Source organism: Spermophilus citellus (assembly GCF_964194105.1).
Source record: "Spermophilus citellus genome assembly, chromosome: 10".
NCBI lineage: Eukaryota > Metazoa > Chordata > Mammalia > Rodentia > Sciuridae > Spermophilus > Spermophilus citellus.
Window position 1 is genome coordinate 89,447,150 of NC_138197.1, and position 16,864 is coordinate 89,464,013.

The 16,864-nt window shown below is 36.5% G+C and overlaps 1 protein-coding gene and 1 pseudogene across 3 annotated transcripts in view; both read left to right on the top strand.

The window, feature by feature from the left end:
• The first annotated feature begins 581 nt into the window (after positions 1–581).
• Positions 582–981, top strand: LOC308657666 (NADH dehydrogenase [ubiquinone] 1 alpha subcomplex subunit 12-like; annotated as a pseudogene). Its single transcript has one exon. The product of its transcript is annotated as an NADH dehydrogenase [ubiquinone] 1 alpha subcomplex subunit 12-like (transcript).
• Positions 982–2,215: 1,234 nt separating this feature from the next.
• RAB3IP (RAB3A interacting protein) overlaps positions 2,216–16,864 on the top strand; it is a gene marked incomplete at its 3' end in the record, with an annotated part of 56,879 nt that continues 42,230 nt past the window's right edge. The window contains exon 1 of one of the 2 annotated variants that reach the window (XM_081311799.1): positions 2,216–3,103. The remainder of the gene's footprint in view (positions 3,104–16,864) is intronic. The other variant, XM_081311798.1, reaches the window with a different exon arrangement.

The following is a 16,864-nucleotide window of genomic DNA, read 5'->3' on the forward strand; positions in this document are numbered from 1 at the left end:
AGAGGTCTTAGTCCACAGAAGCCAACTGGAGGCCCAGGTGAGGCAGAACATTATGGTGGAAGTGTGTGGTAGAAAAACAGCTCAAGACATGGCACCAGGAGGGAGAGGGAGAGGGAGAGGGGAGAAAGGAGAAGGGAAAGAAAGGCATCACCTTACCAAGGACAAAATATATCCCTCAAAGGCACACCCCCAATGACCCACATCCTCCAGCCACACCCTACCTACCCTACCTGCCTTCAGTTATCACCCAGTTAATCCCTAGCTGGATCAGAAGATTAATGTACTGATTAGGTTAAGGCTTTTATAACCCAATCATTGCACATCTAAACTTTCTTGCATTGTCTCTCACATGAGCTTTTGGGGGACATCTAATATCTAAACCATAACATGCATTATCTCTTAGGTCTTATGTAGAACCAAGATAGTGAACTCTGCATATATGTCATTCATTCACTCTGCACTTATTGGCCATCACTTCTCCATGTCAGGCCTTGGGCCTGTCTTCAAGAAGCTCACAGTCTTGTTAGGAAAACCAAGAAATAAACTACTATTAAAATTCTATATGGAAAGTGCAGGGTGAGATGGAGTTGCTGCAGGTCCTGAAGTGTGGGCTGCAGCAGGTTAGTGGCCATGATGGTCTCTGTGGCTATTTATGAATTTTCTTCAGAGCAAATGATGTGAGAGTTGGTACATTAGTGGGGGAACACAAGTATGGAAACAAATACTACAAGGACAACAAACAATTTTTTGGCATCATTGGCTTCACTGTATGACTGATGACCCTCCAACAACAAAACCACCTACTGCTCATAAATTCATTTGGAAACCCGAAGTTCAACATGAGTGGCACTCCAGAACAGTATGTATCTTATTCCACCACCAGAAAGAAGATTCAGGAATGAGTCCCACGTTGAACACCTTACAGGTAAAGACAGTGAAAAGTGGTTTCAACATGTAATATATGGGACTTTTCATGGACTTGTACTTTTGCTGCTTACCATTAACTTGAATAAATTTTTAATCAAGTTAAAAAAAAAGAGATCAGGTGTTATAGACTCACAGGTAGGGGCACTAGCCCATATTGGGATTGGTGGGACAGGGCTGAGTGGCAAGCAACAGTAAAAGGTTCACAATGGAATTGATGCCTGGAAGGATAAGCAGGAATTATCTAGGTAAAGAGAAGGCCGGTGACCAGAACATAGTTTTATGAAAAGAAAAAGTGCAAAGACAGTGACATAATGAGGATATTGCAAGACTGGGGAACCCAAGAAGTTTGTTGTATGTTGAGTTTATTCATTCCATTTGTTATTAACATACTTGTCTCCTGAGTCCTTGGATGGGAGGGGGTGCTATTTGTAATGATTTTTTGCCCCCACACCTAGCAGAAGGCACAAAAATGGAGTGCAATAAATATGTGCTGAATGAACGGCCAACCATATAATATATGGGAGAAGAGTTAACAGTCCATGAATGAGGAAGGTCATATCTAGCAGGCAGTGAATGAAACAAGAGAGATTTAAGAATTATTTGGACATTAGAATGCATAGGACTTGGTAATATTACTAGGCAACTCTAAAACTGCCTTGGAAAGAAATAAGCTAGGCCATGTTGCTTGCTACTCCAGAAATTTTTGGAGTTAGTTTGGTAAGAAAATACATTTTATTCAAAGCCAGCTTTGAAGGAAGATAGACAAAACCTAATTGTTTCAAAAGTTCTGTCTTGGAAATCCCTGAAAATTAGCAGAGACTTTAAAGGAGAAGAGGCAGGGAAGTGATAAAAGGCAGGAAATGTATAGATGTAGGTTTAGTTAGCCTGTGTTGGCACCAAGGACAATTTGCACTCCCATCATCTTTGATGCCTTTCAGGGTGGGGGATTATTAGCCTCCCCAGCCTCACTTTCAGCATGAGACAGCCATTCCCAGTTTCAGATGAGGGCCCCCAAATTCAGTGTTTCAGTAATATACTGCAGATGGGGTAAAAATATACTTGACTGGAGTATAAAATGACTTCCTAGGTCTTTATTGGATAATAGTAACGTCATTAATAATAATAGCTAATATGCAGCACTTTGTGTAGTACACTGAATGTTTCACATGTATATATTTCATATCATTTAAACTCAGCAATCCAGTGATGTAGGTATTCTTATTATACTCATTTATTAGTGAGAAAATTGGGGGCTATTAAGAGATTAATTTGCCCAACATCACAGGGGGATAGTGATGGTAGTAGATTCAAAGCGAGAAATTCTGATTCTAACAGCCATATACATAACCTCCTTTTCTTACTCCAAAATGTGACCAATACACAGAATGATGGTCCTGTTCAATATGGATCAATGGATTGTATGTATTTCTTTACACACAGAGACCAGACGGTGACTCTCTTTTGTCACACTTTTAAAAGCTTGGTTCTTGTCTGTATTTTCACTTTTCCCACTTGGAGTTCTTAAAGTAGGGTGGAAGTTTAATAAAACAGTTCACACAAGAGAGAGAAGGCTGGCACAGAAAGATATTCTCGAATACTCTGGAAGCGGCTGGAACGAGGGGATGTGGGTTCTGTCAGGATTCCCTCCCCCCACGCCCGTTATAAGGTGTGTATGGGAGCCAAGCCTCAGGTTGATTGCAGCAGTACTCAACTCACAGTGAAGGTGCTTCTTCCGACTCCTAGCGAGCCCGACACGCTGGAAGTTACCCAGAGGTCGCCTCTTTCTTCGGGAAAGGTCCCGCAGGGTATCCGGCGGTCGTTCCCAGGGAAACCGCCCGCGGAGGCACCTGGGCCAGTGCCGGGGAACCTGCGACGAGCCCGCCTGGCGCCAGGGGGCGCGGAAGCGCGTCGCCCCCGAGGCCCCACGCCCCGCCCCTCCCCGCCCCAGCCCCGCCTTCCTTCCCGGGGGACCGGCCGCTCCCGGCTCCCGGTCCCGCTCCCGGCACAGGCGCAGTCCCGCGCTCCCTCGGCGGCACCCAACGCAGAGCGCCCGCCGCCGCGGGGTGTAGCGGCGTTGGCCCGCCTTCCCTCTCGGCTTCTTGTTGCCTCTCGGCGCGCTCCCTGCAGCTCTGCGAACGCCCCTGAGCGCGGGCAGCGGCCGCCGTGGGTTCGTCAGGTGAGTGCGGCCGCGGGAGGGAGAGGCCCGGGGCGTGGAGCACCGCCCCCCTCGGCGCCCGCGCACCTCCTCCCGCGAGCCGGCCAGGAGGGGCGACGGCTGCAGGTGCAGGTGCCGGCGCGGCGGAGGGCGCGGCGCGCGGGTACACGGCCCTGCTGCCCTGGCCGGGCGAGCGCCTCCTCGCCTGGGCACGAGGGCCGTAGGACCCCCGCCCATCCCAGCAGCGGGGTTGGGGGCTTGGTCGGCCGGCCTCCCCCTGAGCCGCGGCTGGACGTCGGGGTGCGGCTCTCCCCTGCTCCTAGACTCGGGCGCATTACTCATTAACTGCGCGGTCCCGAGCTCCAGAGGCTGAGAGCCCGGAACCTAGTTACCTGTCGGCGGGCGGGAGCAGCCCTTCTTGCTGTCGCGGAGCTGGTGAAAAGACAGTTCCCGAACTAGTCGGAAGCGGGTCGCATCACGGGACGCCGCGCGGCAGCTGGTGTGGAATGAAGCAGTGGTTGTGCAGCGAGGGTTCTACCGTGCCCCCGTCTTAGTAAAAGACTTGCGAGGCACGGTGTCGAGGCGTAGAGGTCACCCTCGGGAGGTTTCGACGAAACCCGGTGGGAAAGCGCGAGCGCCTGGAGTCCCGCCTTAGCAGGCAGCTCAGCTCAGCCTCACTTTTCTGGGGAATTGAGACGAGCTGCCCAGATGTAGTTGTGAGGACACTGCTCTCCTAGTTTTGACAGCTCGCCCCCACTGCCGTGGAAAAGCCAGTTTAGTGGGAGGAGAGGTGATGTTGTTAGATGGACTTTGCAGCAAGTGAAGAGTTTCCAGTTGTTACGGGGATTAAAACAGTATCTGTAATGGCAAAAGGATAAGGTCTTGAAAACCAAGAGGCGCTGAGTTAATATCGATTCCCGAAAGACAATTTAGTATCACGGAAATGTTGCCTGTTTCCGGACTACCTGTTAAACACTCCACTGTTTTCCCCAACCTCCTTCCTTCCAGTATGTGGAAAGAGCCATGTAATCTTGCTGTGAAATGATTGCATAATTGGAGGAAAGACCGATAAGAGGATTTAAACAAAACTGTACCATTGTAAATCTGTTGAAAGACCTAGTTTCTGCTAGTTATCCTTGTTTTATTGATGCAGTTTCTTTTTAAAATGGTGAATGACAAATCAAGGAGAAAAGATGCCGAATAGGTTTGTAGATAATCAGAGTAAATATTTGATACTGTTAAATATTTCACCAGTTTTATGGGGCCTTGTTCTATTAACAATTGTTATTTATTTACTAATACTGTGCATTTTTATAGGACTTTTCATGTTTGGACAGAAATTGCATTCCGAATCTGGTTTATTTGATCTAATTCTAAAACCTTTGTAGAATTTATAGAAATAAAGTCAACAGTTACATAATTTTACTACAGTAGTATATTTCTTACTATTAGAGGAAGTTTTTACATTTTTCTAGTACAATAATGTTATGTATTAGTGAATACATACTCTTGTGAACCAAAGTGTTTGATGTAACTCTTCCTTGGGTGTTTCATTAACCACTTGCTCTGTGATGTACTGAATACATCTAACCTTCCATCAAGATGGTTATTTGATGTTCATTTGCTTCATGGAGTTTCTAATTAGTGAGGTTTCTAATTAGATCCAATTGCACCCTTTGAATTAGTGTAGTTACACACATACTTCCTTTAATATACCTTACTGCTGATTTTCTCTAAATCTGTTACCTCCAACACACACATAGATGCTCTACAAATAATTTTGTAATTGAAAAGATTTTAGAAATAGTTCATTCCTCATTTTTAATATGGTAGAACAAAAATTTGTGGGTTATGTTAGCTTTACATGTATTATAGTGGTTAGTATACATTTTCTCCCTTTGTCAGTGTCTCTCTCTGAAAAAATTAGTGAGGTTGGCCTAATGAAAAATTATTTAACCATCACTAAGCATATAATGTTTAGTAAATCATTCAATCTCTCTGAGGTTATTTTCTCCATTTGTAATAGTGCCAGGTTGAAACATGAAATTGCCAGTGTTTGGCAGTTTTTAATGTTTACTGTCTAATATGAACTTCATAATGGTGGTGTGAGGATTTATTGGGATATCCCTTGTGAAATGTGGGAAAGAAGGAACAGACATTAGCTTGGCGAATGCTGAGCATGTGTTTGATATTTAGTTCTCAGGACATTCCTGGGATATAGGTGGTTTATTAAATTTTGCAAGTTAGGAAATTAAAGTGCAGAGTGTTGAAATAACTTGCCTATAGTTATTTAGTTGTCATTGATCATATCACTGGCTGATGGCAAAACCAAGATGAAAAATTATGTGCTCAAAGTGGAACTTTTAGTTCCTTATGTTACTGGTCTGCACCTGTGGAAAAAGAGCTTTGTATCTATAAGGAGGCAATGAATGAAAGGTGTTGTTATTTTTATTTCTATTTTTAAAATACCCAAGGATTCTGATGATAGTGACACCACTGCTGCTACACTGTTGACTCAAGTCTAGTGTTTCTCATGTGCTAAGTAAGTCCTGGTATACTCACTATACTAACCTGTTTACTCTCACGGTGAGTTAGGAGATAGGTAATATTTTATGTCACTTTTATAATTGAGAAATTGAGACACTGAGAGGGTATATAAACTGTGCCTAAGATTATGTGGCTAATTATATCATAGACCTAGATTAGAATTCAGCTGGTTGTCTCCAGTACCATTACTGTTATTCACTATACTCCATCACTTCTTTTAGTTGTAAGACTGAAACATTGTTTGCTTTTAATCATTCTCCCATATCATGTGTTGTAATGCTGAAGAACTGTTTTTAATATAGCTTTTATGAGATGCTTATTAGTGTAATATGTAATTCTCATGTCACCAGAGGTTTTTTTAATCAAATATTCATTGAGCATCTACTCCGCAAGTCAGTGGGGGTTGGAAGGAAAATATTCATAGAGAGTCTGGAAAGTAGGTGGCATATAATCATTCCCATATCTTTTGTAGGCTCCTCAAAATGTGGATGCATATATATTTATGTCATATATACACATGGATAGATAGTCGTAGAGAGCTATAGGTTTGTTTTAATGAGTGCCAAATAAGAAAGCAAGACTAGTTGGGAAAGAAGGCAGGATAAATAGTAGGTAGAGACATTTGTGTGTTGAGGTAATGAGGGAAAGTTTTAAGGATGTTCTGAAGGTGTATTACTTTTCAAACTAAACTTTTGTCCAGTATAATTCTGGTTAAAATGCAGTTCAACAAAGGACAATAAGTCATTTACTGTACACTTGATATCCTAAAAATGTCTTTGAGTTTTTGAAAAATTCTTTCTAGATAGTTTCTTCCCCCCCCCTTTTTGGTACCATCTTTAGCTATACAGGTAGTACTTTTTAATTTTTCCCTTTATGCTTCCATAATTTTGAGTACATGCTTATATTTTGGTATTTATTAGTTTTGGTATTTGTGCTGTATTTGTAACTGCTTCTAGCACACTAGAATTGTGTTTGACACACAATCTCTATAGTCTGCCAGTGCTTGGAGGGCAGGGTTTAAGTTATCTCCATCTATTTTGTTACTTTAGCATTGGGCTTGATACCCAAGGATCTGTGCTGTGTTTCTGATGATCACTGAAATATATCTAGATCATTCAGAGTGAGAATTGAGGGGACTAAAGAAAGGAAGAGGGAAATACTTAAAACAGGTTGCATTATCTTATTATCTCTATTTTTCCTTCTGATTTTTCTTTTAATTATAAAACCGAGCAAGATAGTTTCATAAGCTTAAATTATATATAGTCTTAGTTAAAAAAGTGAAAAAGTAGTCTTTATTTTAGAATATTGGCAATACAAAACTAAATAGCTATAGACATAAACCAAGATTACTTACAAGAGGAAAAAAAAAGAATTGTTGAAATAATTGAAGTTTATGAGAGATTTGTTACTTGTAGTTAACACAGGATTATAAATATAATCATAGTGGAAGTTGATGATGTGAACATATACACACAGAAACTGACAATCTAGTAAACATTCTATTCAGGAAGATCAAAGTGCCCTAGATACATGAAGGAGCATGCAAATGATAGCTTAGAACCAGTTAAGTAAATGAATTATTTTTTGATGTGTCCAGATAAAAGTAATAGTATTGAGTATCATTTGGGGGGTACCTTGTTGACATATGGGGATAAAGTGTAAAAGGACAACCAGTATAGGTTTGAAAAACAATGAGTAAATGTGTATTGATTCACTGTTGGGAGGAGTATCATATTTCCTATGTTTACCTCAGAAAGACTAGTTTTCCCCCTTCTGTTTTATCACAAATAATAATCTGTAAGATAATATACTTAATGATTTATAAGATAATATACTATCAGTATATTTTTGCTGTTTTCCCATCACTTAATTCTTAGATTTTTATAAATATTTCATTTATATTCTATTTTACAGACTGTAAGACATTTTTATATTTATAACTAAGCCTTTTGATTTTCTTAAATATATACAGGAGAGACACACCACCACTGTAGGTGTTAAAACTAAGGGTCAGAGACATTAAGTGACTTGCCCAAGTTCATACATCTAATTTATGATTGAATCTGAATTAGAGGGAAAGTTTAATGAAGCCAGTCTGAGATAATGTTTAGTTTCTTCAAACTTTAAAAATGCAGTTTCTCCAGTCTTGATGCTATCTTAGGTTCTTATCATTTTATCTCTTAGCTTTTTCAACAAAGGTAGCCTGGAATAGCTGTCTCCACTCTTCACTGCTTCCCTCTCTAAAAGACTCTTGTATATTTATCAAATCAGTGCATATTTCAGTACATATTGAATGTGTATTGACAAATATTCTTTTATGTACAGAATAAGGCTTCCATTATTAAGAAGAAATTTAGAGGACTTGTGTTGTAGCTTGATGTAGAGTGCCTGCCTGCCATGCGTGAAACCCTGGGTTCAATCTCAGTACTGAAAAAGTTTTTTTTTTTAAGGGAATAATTTTTTATATTTATTTTCCAAAGATTTGTAATTAAATAGTATAAACAATATGCTATTAGTAGCCAGAAAATTCAGAGCATTTTCTGAAAATCCTGAATATAAGCCTCTGCAATAACTAATATCACTAAACATGTCACGAATACATTCAAGTGGTCTGTTTTAATAAAAATAGAAAGATGTCTTTTTCATTAAAATAGAAAAATGCCTTTTTTTCATTAAAAATATTGATACATAATATATATTTATTGGGTACAGTGTGGTATTTCAATACGTAAATACAGTGTGTAATGATCAGAAATGGCACATCCATTTCCTCAAACATTTATCATTTGTGTTGGGAATGTCCAGATTCTACGAGTTATTTAGAAATATACTTAATTGTTGTTGATTGCTTGTTGATTGTAGTTACCTTACTGTGCTATAGAACATTAAAAGTTATTCTTTTTTTTTTTTTTTTGGTACCAGGGATTGAACCTTTGGGCACTTAACCACTGAGCCACATTCCCAGCCCTTTTTATTTTTTATTTAGAGACAGGGTCTCAGTAAGTTACTGAAGCTGATCTGGATCTCGAGATCTTCCTGCCTCAGCTTACCGAATTGCTGGTATTACAGGCAGGTTGCACCACTGTACCTGACTTTATTCCCTTTTTTAAAGTTGTATCCCTATACCCATAAATTGTCCTTTCTCATCCTTGTCAACCTTACCCCGACCCTTTCTGGACTCTGGTAATCATTTGTCTACTTCTGCTTTTCTGAGATCAACTTTTTAATCTTCCACATCTAAGTGTGAACATACCACATCTTTCTGTACCTGACTTTCTTATGATGACCTTCAGTTCTTGCCATGTGACTTATGATGACCTCCAGTTCCAGCCATGTTACAATAAGTAACAGGATTTTATTCTCTTTTATGGCTGAATAATATTCCATTCACACTTTTTTTTAAATACGTAGAAATAAGATTATTTGGTAAAATTGAGCTTCTATGTATTTTGATTTATGTGTTTTTCTAAGTCTTATAAGGACCTGAATAAATATTTCAAATCTCAACATAGAGTCAAAATAGAGAGGACATGATGATAGCAAAAAAATGACTTAGGGGAAAAGAGAAGAAAGGACACAGTGAAATAGCAGATATCTAGTTCAAGAACGGTACATTAGAGATTTCAGGTTTTTTTTTTCCTTAAAGAAAAATGTTCAGAGACTAAATAGTATTCTTCCCTTTGGATTTTTACTTTTTATGGTTAATATGAATGAGACCTACTTAAAGATTCTTTGTCTTCATCTAACCTTTATCTGTCACTGCTCCCACCCCGAAAGTTTGTCCTAGTTTATCTTAGATGTAGTGCAGTCAGATGTTGGAGTCAGTCATACCAGGCTTGAATCCTACCTTTTATTTATTGGCTGTTTGATCTTGACTAAATTAATCTCTATGAGCCTCCATAAAACAGGGATAAGAACCATTTCAAAGGAATGCTGTGAGAATTAACTAGGGGTGTGTGTGTGTGTGTGTGTGTGTACAGATAGAAATGAAACTTTTGTTCTGAACCTTTCTATATATTTATATTCCTCCCCCACCACTCCCAGGGTATTACTTACTATGGCATTAGATCAAACCTTCTTAATTTCTTGTGTAACCTGTTGCATTAACAATTCTCTCTAGTTTTTACTCTGTAGCTAAAGCCCTTTTTGCCTTGGGAGTCATTTTTTCTGATTATATTACAATATACCTATACTTTCTAACATAAGGATGTGATCATCTCTTCATGATAAATTCCAGGCAACATTTTCTATGTTAAATCAGGGTTTTAATGGTCTGTCACTTAGCTGCCTCTCCAGCCTGACTTTTTCCTGGGAGTCTCATGTACATTTTACTTCTCCTTAAAACATTCCTTTCCTTCCTTTTTTCCCCATACCCTCAGGGTAATCATTCAGTGGTTCACAATAGGTTATGTGCCATCTCTTTAGTCCATTATTAGAATTTAGGGCTGGATTTTATTTATTTTTTATAATTTTTATTCTACTTAGTTGTACATGACAGCAGAATGCATTTTATCAAACACAAATGTACAACATTTCAATTCTGTGGTTGTACACAATGTAAAGACGCACCATTTGTGCAATCATGCATATACTTAGGGTAGTGATGTCCATCTCGTTCCACCATCTTTCCTACCCCCACGCCATCTCCACCCCTTTGTTAGTCCAAAGTTCCTTCTTTCTTCCCATACCCCCAACCCCCAATCAGCATTCATTAATCAGAGAAAACATTTGACCTTTAGTTTTGGGGGATTGTCTTACTTTGCTTAGAATACTATTCTCCAACTCCATCTATTTACCTGCCAATGTAGGACTGAATTTTAAACTTAGTGTTGGATTTGCTCTCAGAAGTTGAAGCTGTCGATCATCCTTCCATTCTAACAAGAATATTTGATAATATATATGCCATAAAATAAATGTATTTGATAAATATAGATAGTGTTTTTAAACAAGTGAACTAATTAATGAAATTTTTAATGCTTTAATTCATTAGACACTTCTGAAGTAGCAATCTAATTTTTAATGCCAGGAGGTGTTTCTTCCATAATTCATACTAAATTTAGGATGTTATTTGGTAATTAAAATGTATCTGGACTTTCCTCCTAGTCCCCTACCTCCTACATCCCCCAACAGTCTGTGAATAAATTGAAAGATGAAAATAATACTTATGTAATCTTTAATCTTTTCTTTTAATCTACCTTTGAATATTTTTTATTTTTATGACAGTAAAAGTAAAGCATTCTACATATGTAGTATAATATATAGATGTTTGCTTTGTTAAGGAGGAAGATTTCAGAATAATAAACTTTTAATTTTTGATATTGTATTTAAACAACCCATTCCTTTTTTTCTCCTTATTGATGATGTTTGTGCTGATACATTGTGATAAAAATATTTGGCAAATAGCCATTAAATAATGCTTTACAGATCTTTATAAAAATTCTATTTTTTATTATAAAAACTAATTTTAATTGATAGGTGTCAGATATAATGCTAAGCCCTTTATGTGTATTGTCAAACTTAATTCTCATCTCAACTTTATGAGTAGGTATAGTTATTCTATCCAGCTTTCAGATGAGAAGTTGAAAATTAGATCCTGGGGTTGTGTTATTTGTAACTGCTCAAGCTAGGATTTGAACCGGATTCCAGAGTATAAGCTTTTTTGGTGAGGTGGTAAATACCATTGGGAAGTCAAACCCTGGCCTTCCTTTTAATAGAGGGGTACACTCACCACTTCATCCCAACAGAATCATTGGGTCCAATTCCATCACCATATATAAATAAATAAATAAATAATATATATATATATATATATATATATATATATATTTGGGTTTAGAGAAGGTAAATGACCTGCCCAAGTTCCTAGGAATAATTTAGGAACTTTTATTAATTATTAATTTATTAATTTATTAATAATTTATTAAATTAGGTCAAAACCAGAACCTTAGCTTTCTTCTTTAGTTACTGGTGTTTCTAATTCATTTGTGATTCCATATAACCTCTTGTGTTGGGAATGATTTACTTTCGATAGTGTAGTGCTTTGAATAATTTTAGTAAGTACAGAATTCAGATTGTTTAATTTTCAGATATATTAAATTGGCTTGGGAAAAAATAAAAATCACAGCTTTAATTTTTTTCCCTAGACATAAATTCTGTGTTTCCCACTTATCAAAGGTAAATTAAATAAGAGGAATGTGCTTTTTGTGGGAAAATAAATTTAATTTATCCATTTAGACTACTTATATAATAATATTAGGAGTAGATAATTTAAAAGTTTTAACTAGATTAGTGTTAGATAATATGCTGAGATAGATATATTAAGACTTTTCTACGCATTTACTTAATGAGTTAAAATATATGTAAAATTCATATCATTACTTCTTGACACATAGTGAACCTTCAGCAAAGATTGTTATTTTTGCCATGAGAATACTGATTTCTGGGAGAAAAAAATAACATGAAATACATATTAGAAATCAGAGGCATTGTTTTGATCAGTTTTTTCCTTATGAGTAGAAATCAGCTTTGTTACAGTAATAAGGCAAGACAAGTTGTGTTGGTGATTAATCTGTAAGAATTTAATGTGGTCATCTTTTTCACCTATTGGTTGTCCAATAGACTTATCCTTGCCAAGTTTAATTTATGAATTGGGATAATCTTCAATTGAAATTAATTCTTTTTGAATCACTCATTGCTTACTGCAAAGAGTACAATTACTTAAAAATAGTAGCTTATTTTACTCGTAAAGACAAAGTGAAATCAATCTTAACATGTCCATAGATTTCAGAGAGCTAAAGACTTTCAGATCAGTGAGATTGGCAGCTCATTGCCAGCTAAATTACATTTTTTAGGAATTTCACAGACTTGAATGAGAGGCTAACTTTAATCTGAAAAGAATCTTTCCACAAGTGACTGGAATATAAACAATGTTGAAATGTATCCCCTAGAATAGAGGCATTGTAGGTAGAAGCTCATCTAAGAGGTGCTGTCCTAATGCTAAAAGCATTCTCTCTTCATTTATCCTTTGAGGTAGAAAACCAAGATGCAGAATTCCTGATGAGAATTTAGGCACAGGTTGCCCCAGTAATTTGACAGAAGCAGGATTCAAACCTACCTCTCTTGGAGTCTTATCTCTTGTATTCATAGTCTGTGCTTCATCTTATGGAATATTCATTATTTCCATAAATGTGTTGTTTTTATACTTTGGCATACTTGGAAAATGCTTCCAAGGACTTTGTCTTTTTCAATATTTCCTACTTGTTGTTGAGGACTTTTCTTTGATTTTCTTTTTTTCTGGGAGTTCTTTGTCTATGATTTATTTGTCTCTCCTGTGTAATTTCTTCATACCTTTTGCATCTTCTGAGGCACTTATCACATTATTATTGCTTCTACTTGTTAGTCTTTCTTGCTGTATTGAAGCTATTTGAGGAGGATTGATTAAAGAAAAATTTTTCCCCTCCAGAGCCTGGTATGTAGTAGGTCTTCAGTAAATACTTGTTAAAAGGAATGGCTGAAATATTGTATTTATGTATAGGAAAAATAGGATTGGTGTTGCAGGGATGATGGATTATAATTCCACATAAAAAGAAACATTTCTACTAGAATAGTTTAGTAGTGGAATGGGAAATAGTTCTAGTGGTTAAGGATTTGGACTTTGGAGATCCAGACAGAATCCACTGAAATATCCCAGAAGTGCACTGAAACGATACCTAATATTTAATAAATTCTCAGTAAAATCAGCTGTTATTATCATGAGAGAAGCCACGTTGTCTTTCTGTGTGACTGGGACTGGTAGTTGGATGGCTCAGCTCCCCAATTCCTCCATCTCCTCCTGGGCCCTTTTGTAGTTCTCTGCTCTCAGTCTCCTTTTGCTGTGCTGGAAATAGAACCCAGAGCCTCTGCATGAAAGCATGCACCTACCACTGAGGTGCACCTCCAGTCCCTGCTCCCCGTCGATTATTTTAAACAAATAAACCAAGTAATCTTACTTCATATATAAATACTTTAGTGTCTATCTTTTAAAAAAACAAGGATTTTTAAAAACAAAACCATAATTCCTAATAATATCATTTGTTTGTACTGCTAATTTACTCAAATAAGAATCCAGAGTCTATACATTATAGTTATGTCTCTTGTATCTCTTTTTAAAATTAACCAATTTTCTCTCCTTACCTACTCCACACCCTCTTTTAATAGTTTTTTTTTTCCCCCTGACAAAATCAGGTAGTTTGGGGCTAGGGTTGTGGCTTGTGGCAGAGTGCTTGCCTAGCATGTGTGATACACTGGGTTGGATCCTCAGCACCATATAGAAATAAATTTTAAAAAATGTACTTCAACAACTAAAAAATATTAAGACAGACACACACACACACACACACACACACACACAAAACAAAACAACAAAAAAAACAAAAAACAGATAGTTTGTCCCTGAGAATTTACCAAAGTCTGGATTTTTCTGCTTTGGGTCCTACAATATTATTTAATATGTTCCTTTTTCTTCTGTATTCATTACAAACTGATGAAGATGTAGAGGCTTGATTGTTTTGGGGGTCTTTTTTTCTTTGGGGTAATGTTTTGTGAATGGTAGTGGTGTTCATTTCTTATTTACCACATAATACACAGCATCTGATTCTCTCCCTTTTTGTGATAAGATGTGCTCAGTTAGTTTAGGTACTGTCATTCTGATTCATTAACTATAAAATTCTTCAAACAGCCTTTTCTGTTATGGTTTTAATAGCTATTACTAATTATTTCATTATAATTGTGAAGGTATGTTTGGAAATAGATTTTTTTCTTTTTTTTAATTTTTTTTTCTCACAAACTGTTTAGCTCCTTGATATACAGGAAGGTAGGGATAAATACATCATTCTTTCCTTTTATTTACCAATTTTGAAAATAGTGAATTGGTTTCATAGCAATGATCAAAGGAGACCAGTGAGGATTTTTTTGTTTGTTTTATTTTTAGTATCATTATGAACTCATGGACTTAAAAATATTTTGAATTTCAGTTCTTTGAAGATGTTCTCCTTTTTGATGTTCAGATGTCCCATCTTTGGTTAGTGAGAGTCCTTATGATATTATTCCAGTAGTTTTTGATAACTTTTTTGCTTTCTAGTGTAAGAAGATGTTCTAGGGTCCTTTTGTAGGTTATTGCCCCAGGCTTGTAATCAGCTGTTTTTCCAAGGAGCTCTTGTTTATTTTTTTTTTGTTTGTTTGTTTAATAGAAAATGGTATTTCTCTGAGCATGTGGGTACCCAGTGCTACTGAGTTTGTCAGTGTTGCTATACTTTTTCATCAGATATAAAGATGGGACTATTTTTTAGTAGAAAGTTTTTCTGCTATTTTTGATTCAAATTTAGAGCTATGAGACTTTAACTTCTTTGATTTTATACTTGTGTCCTTTTTTCTCAGATGCTAAAAAAATCTTAGCTCCAAGTGACATTAACAAAACATTTGCTTCATCTTAAATGTGTAATAGTTTCAGAATAACAGTACCAATGTTACCACTCATCACTGAAAATAGTTTTGAGTTTTTTCCACTTTCTTTTGTCCATAAACATTCCATTAGAGTTTTACACTTATATTACTATGTTTTAAAATAATATGAAATAATTCTTTTGTATATGGTTAAGGTATCACCTCAATATATAGTTAGGTTTCTTCTATTTTTAGGGACTCTTAAAATTTAATCTTGTTTTATTATTTTTATGATTTTAAGTTCAGTTCAAATCTGTCAAGCAAGGTACAGTCAGAAAGATCTAGATTTCATGCCTGTTCACTCCTACCTGTTTTCTTCCTCCTATAGATAACTATTTTTTTATTAGTGTTTGGTTTGCCCTTCCATTTCTACAATGTAAACATATATACATACAAATATATATCATTTACATTTTGTGTACATTTATAAATATATAAATAAATTGTACTTTTATTCTCCTTTCCTAGATAAAAAGTAGATTATAATACCTAGGTACTTATCCTTTAAAAAAATTTATCAGAATATCTTCAGGGTCTCTTCATAGCAGTGTGTAGATATTATTTATTTTTCTGTAGCTATATAGTGCTTCATTATGAGAATGAACCCTGGTTCAATAAAATAGTCTTTTGCTCTTGCAAATAATGCTGTTAGCCTTATGAGTATGCATTTTTTTTTTTTTTTGGAGGATAAAGCTCTAAGAGTGGCATGATGGGCCATGCACTAACTGAATATGCCATTTTGCTAGTTATTATCACATTTTCTCAGGATTTATATCATTTTTCATTTCCAGAAATGGAAATGCGTTTATACCCTATGACTCAGTTAAATCTTCAAGGTATAGATAGGTGAATTAGAAGTATATGGGATAGCTGGGCACAGTGGCACATGCAGCCTCTCCAGAGACTTGGGAGGCTGAGACAGGAGGATTGAAAATTTAAGGCCAGCCTTGGCAATTTACCAAGACTCTCAGCAACTTAGCAAGAACCTGTCTCAAGAAAAAGGACTGAGGATGTAGCTCAGTGGTAAAGATCCTGGGTTCAATCTCTAGTCCCCCTGTCACTCCCCACCAAAGTATGTGGGATAAAGGAAAGGAAGTGTCACAAATAGTTACTGATAAAAATGTCAATTGAATGAAAACATTGCAAAGGGGTTCTACCTTAAAATGAACTGATTAATGATTTAATATTCAAGTGAAAAGAAATATAGATATTTCCTTGGGGTATGTGTAATTATGAATAAAGGTTAAATTTATTTATTTTGGATGAAAATAAATTATAATGGAGTATTAAACAAAATTCCTTGCTAATCCGAGTTATGGTTTGACATAGTGAATATTTTGCATGAGGAAACAAGGGTTGGTTAACATTTTGAGGACTGAAATTACCATTTGTAATTAATAGTTTATTGCATTTGAAAATGGCATTTGTAGATGCCAAACCAACAATTTTGGTCATTCATGTATGTCTAGAGATCTGTCATGTAGTAATCTGTACTTTTGAGAAAATATATAAATATTGAGTCACCTCTTTCTCAACTTCACTGAAACCTTTTTATTCTCTACTTGAGATTTTAAACATTTTATTGGAGATATGAGAGTTAAATTTTTCATTTAGTTTAACATGTTTTTGTATTTTAACATGGAAGAAATTATATACTCTACTGATGCTTGTGTTTGGGAACTTTAAAGTTCTGGGAAGTATATTCATGATTATCAAAATACAACTGTAGTAGAAGTTGGGTTTAGATTGTAGAGG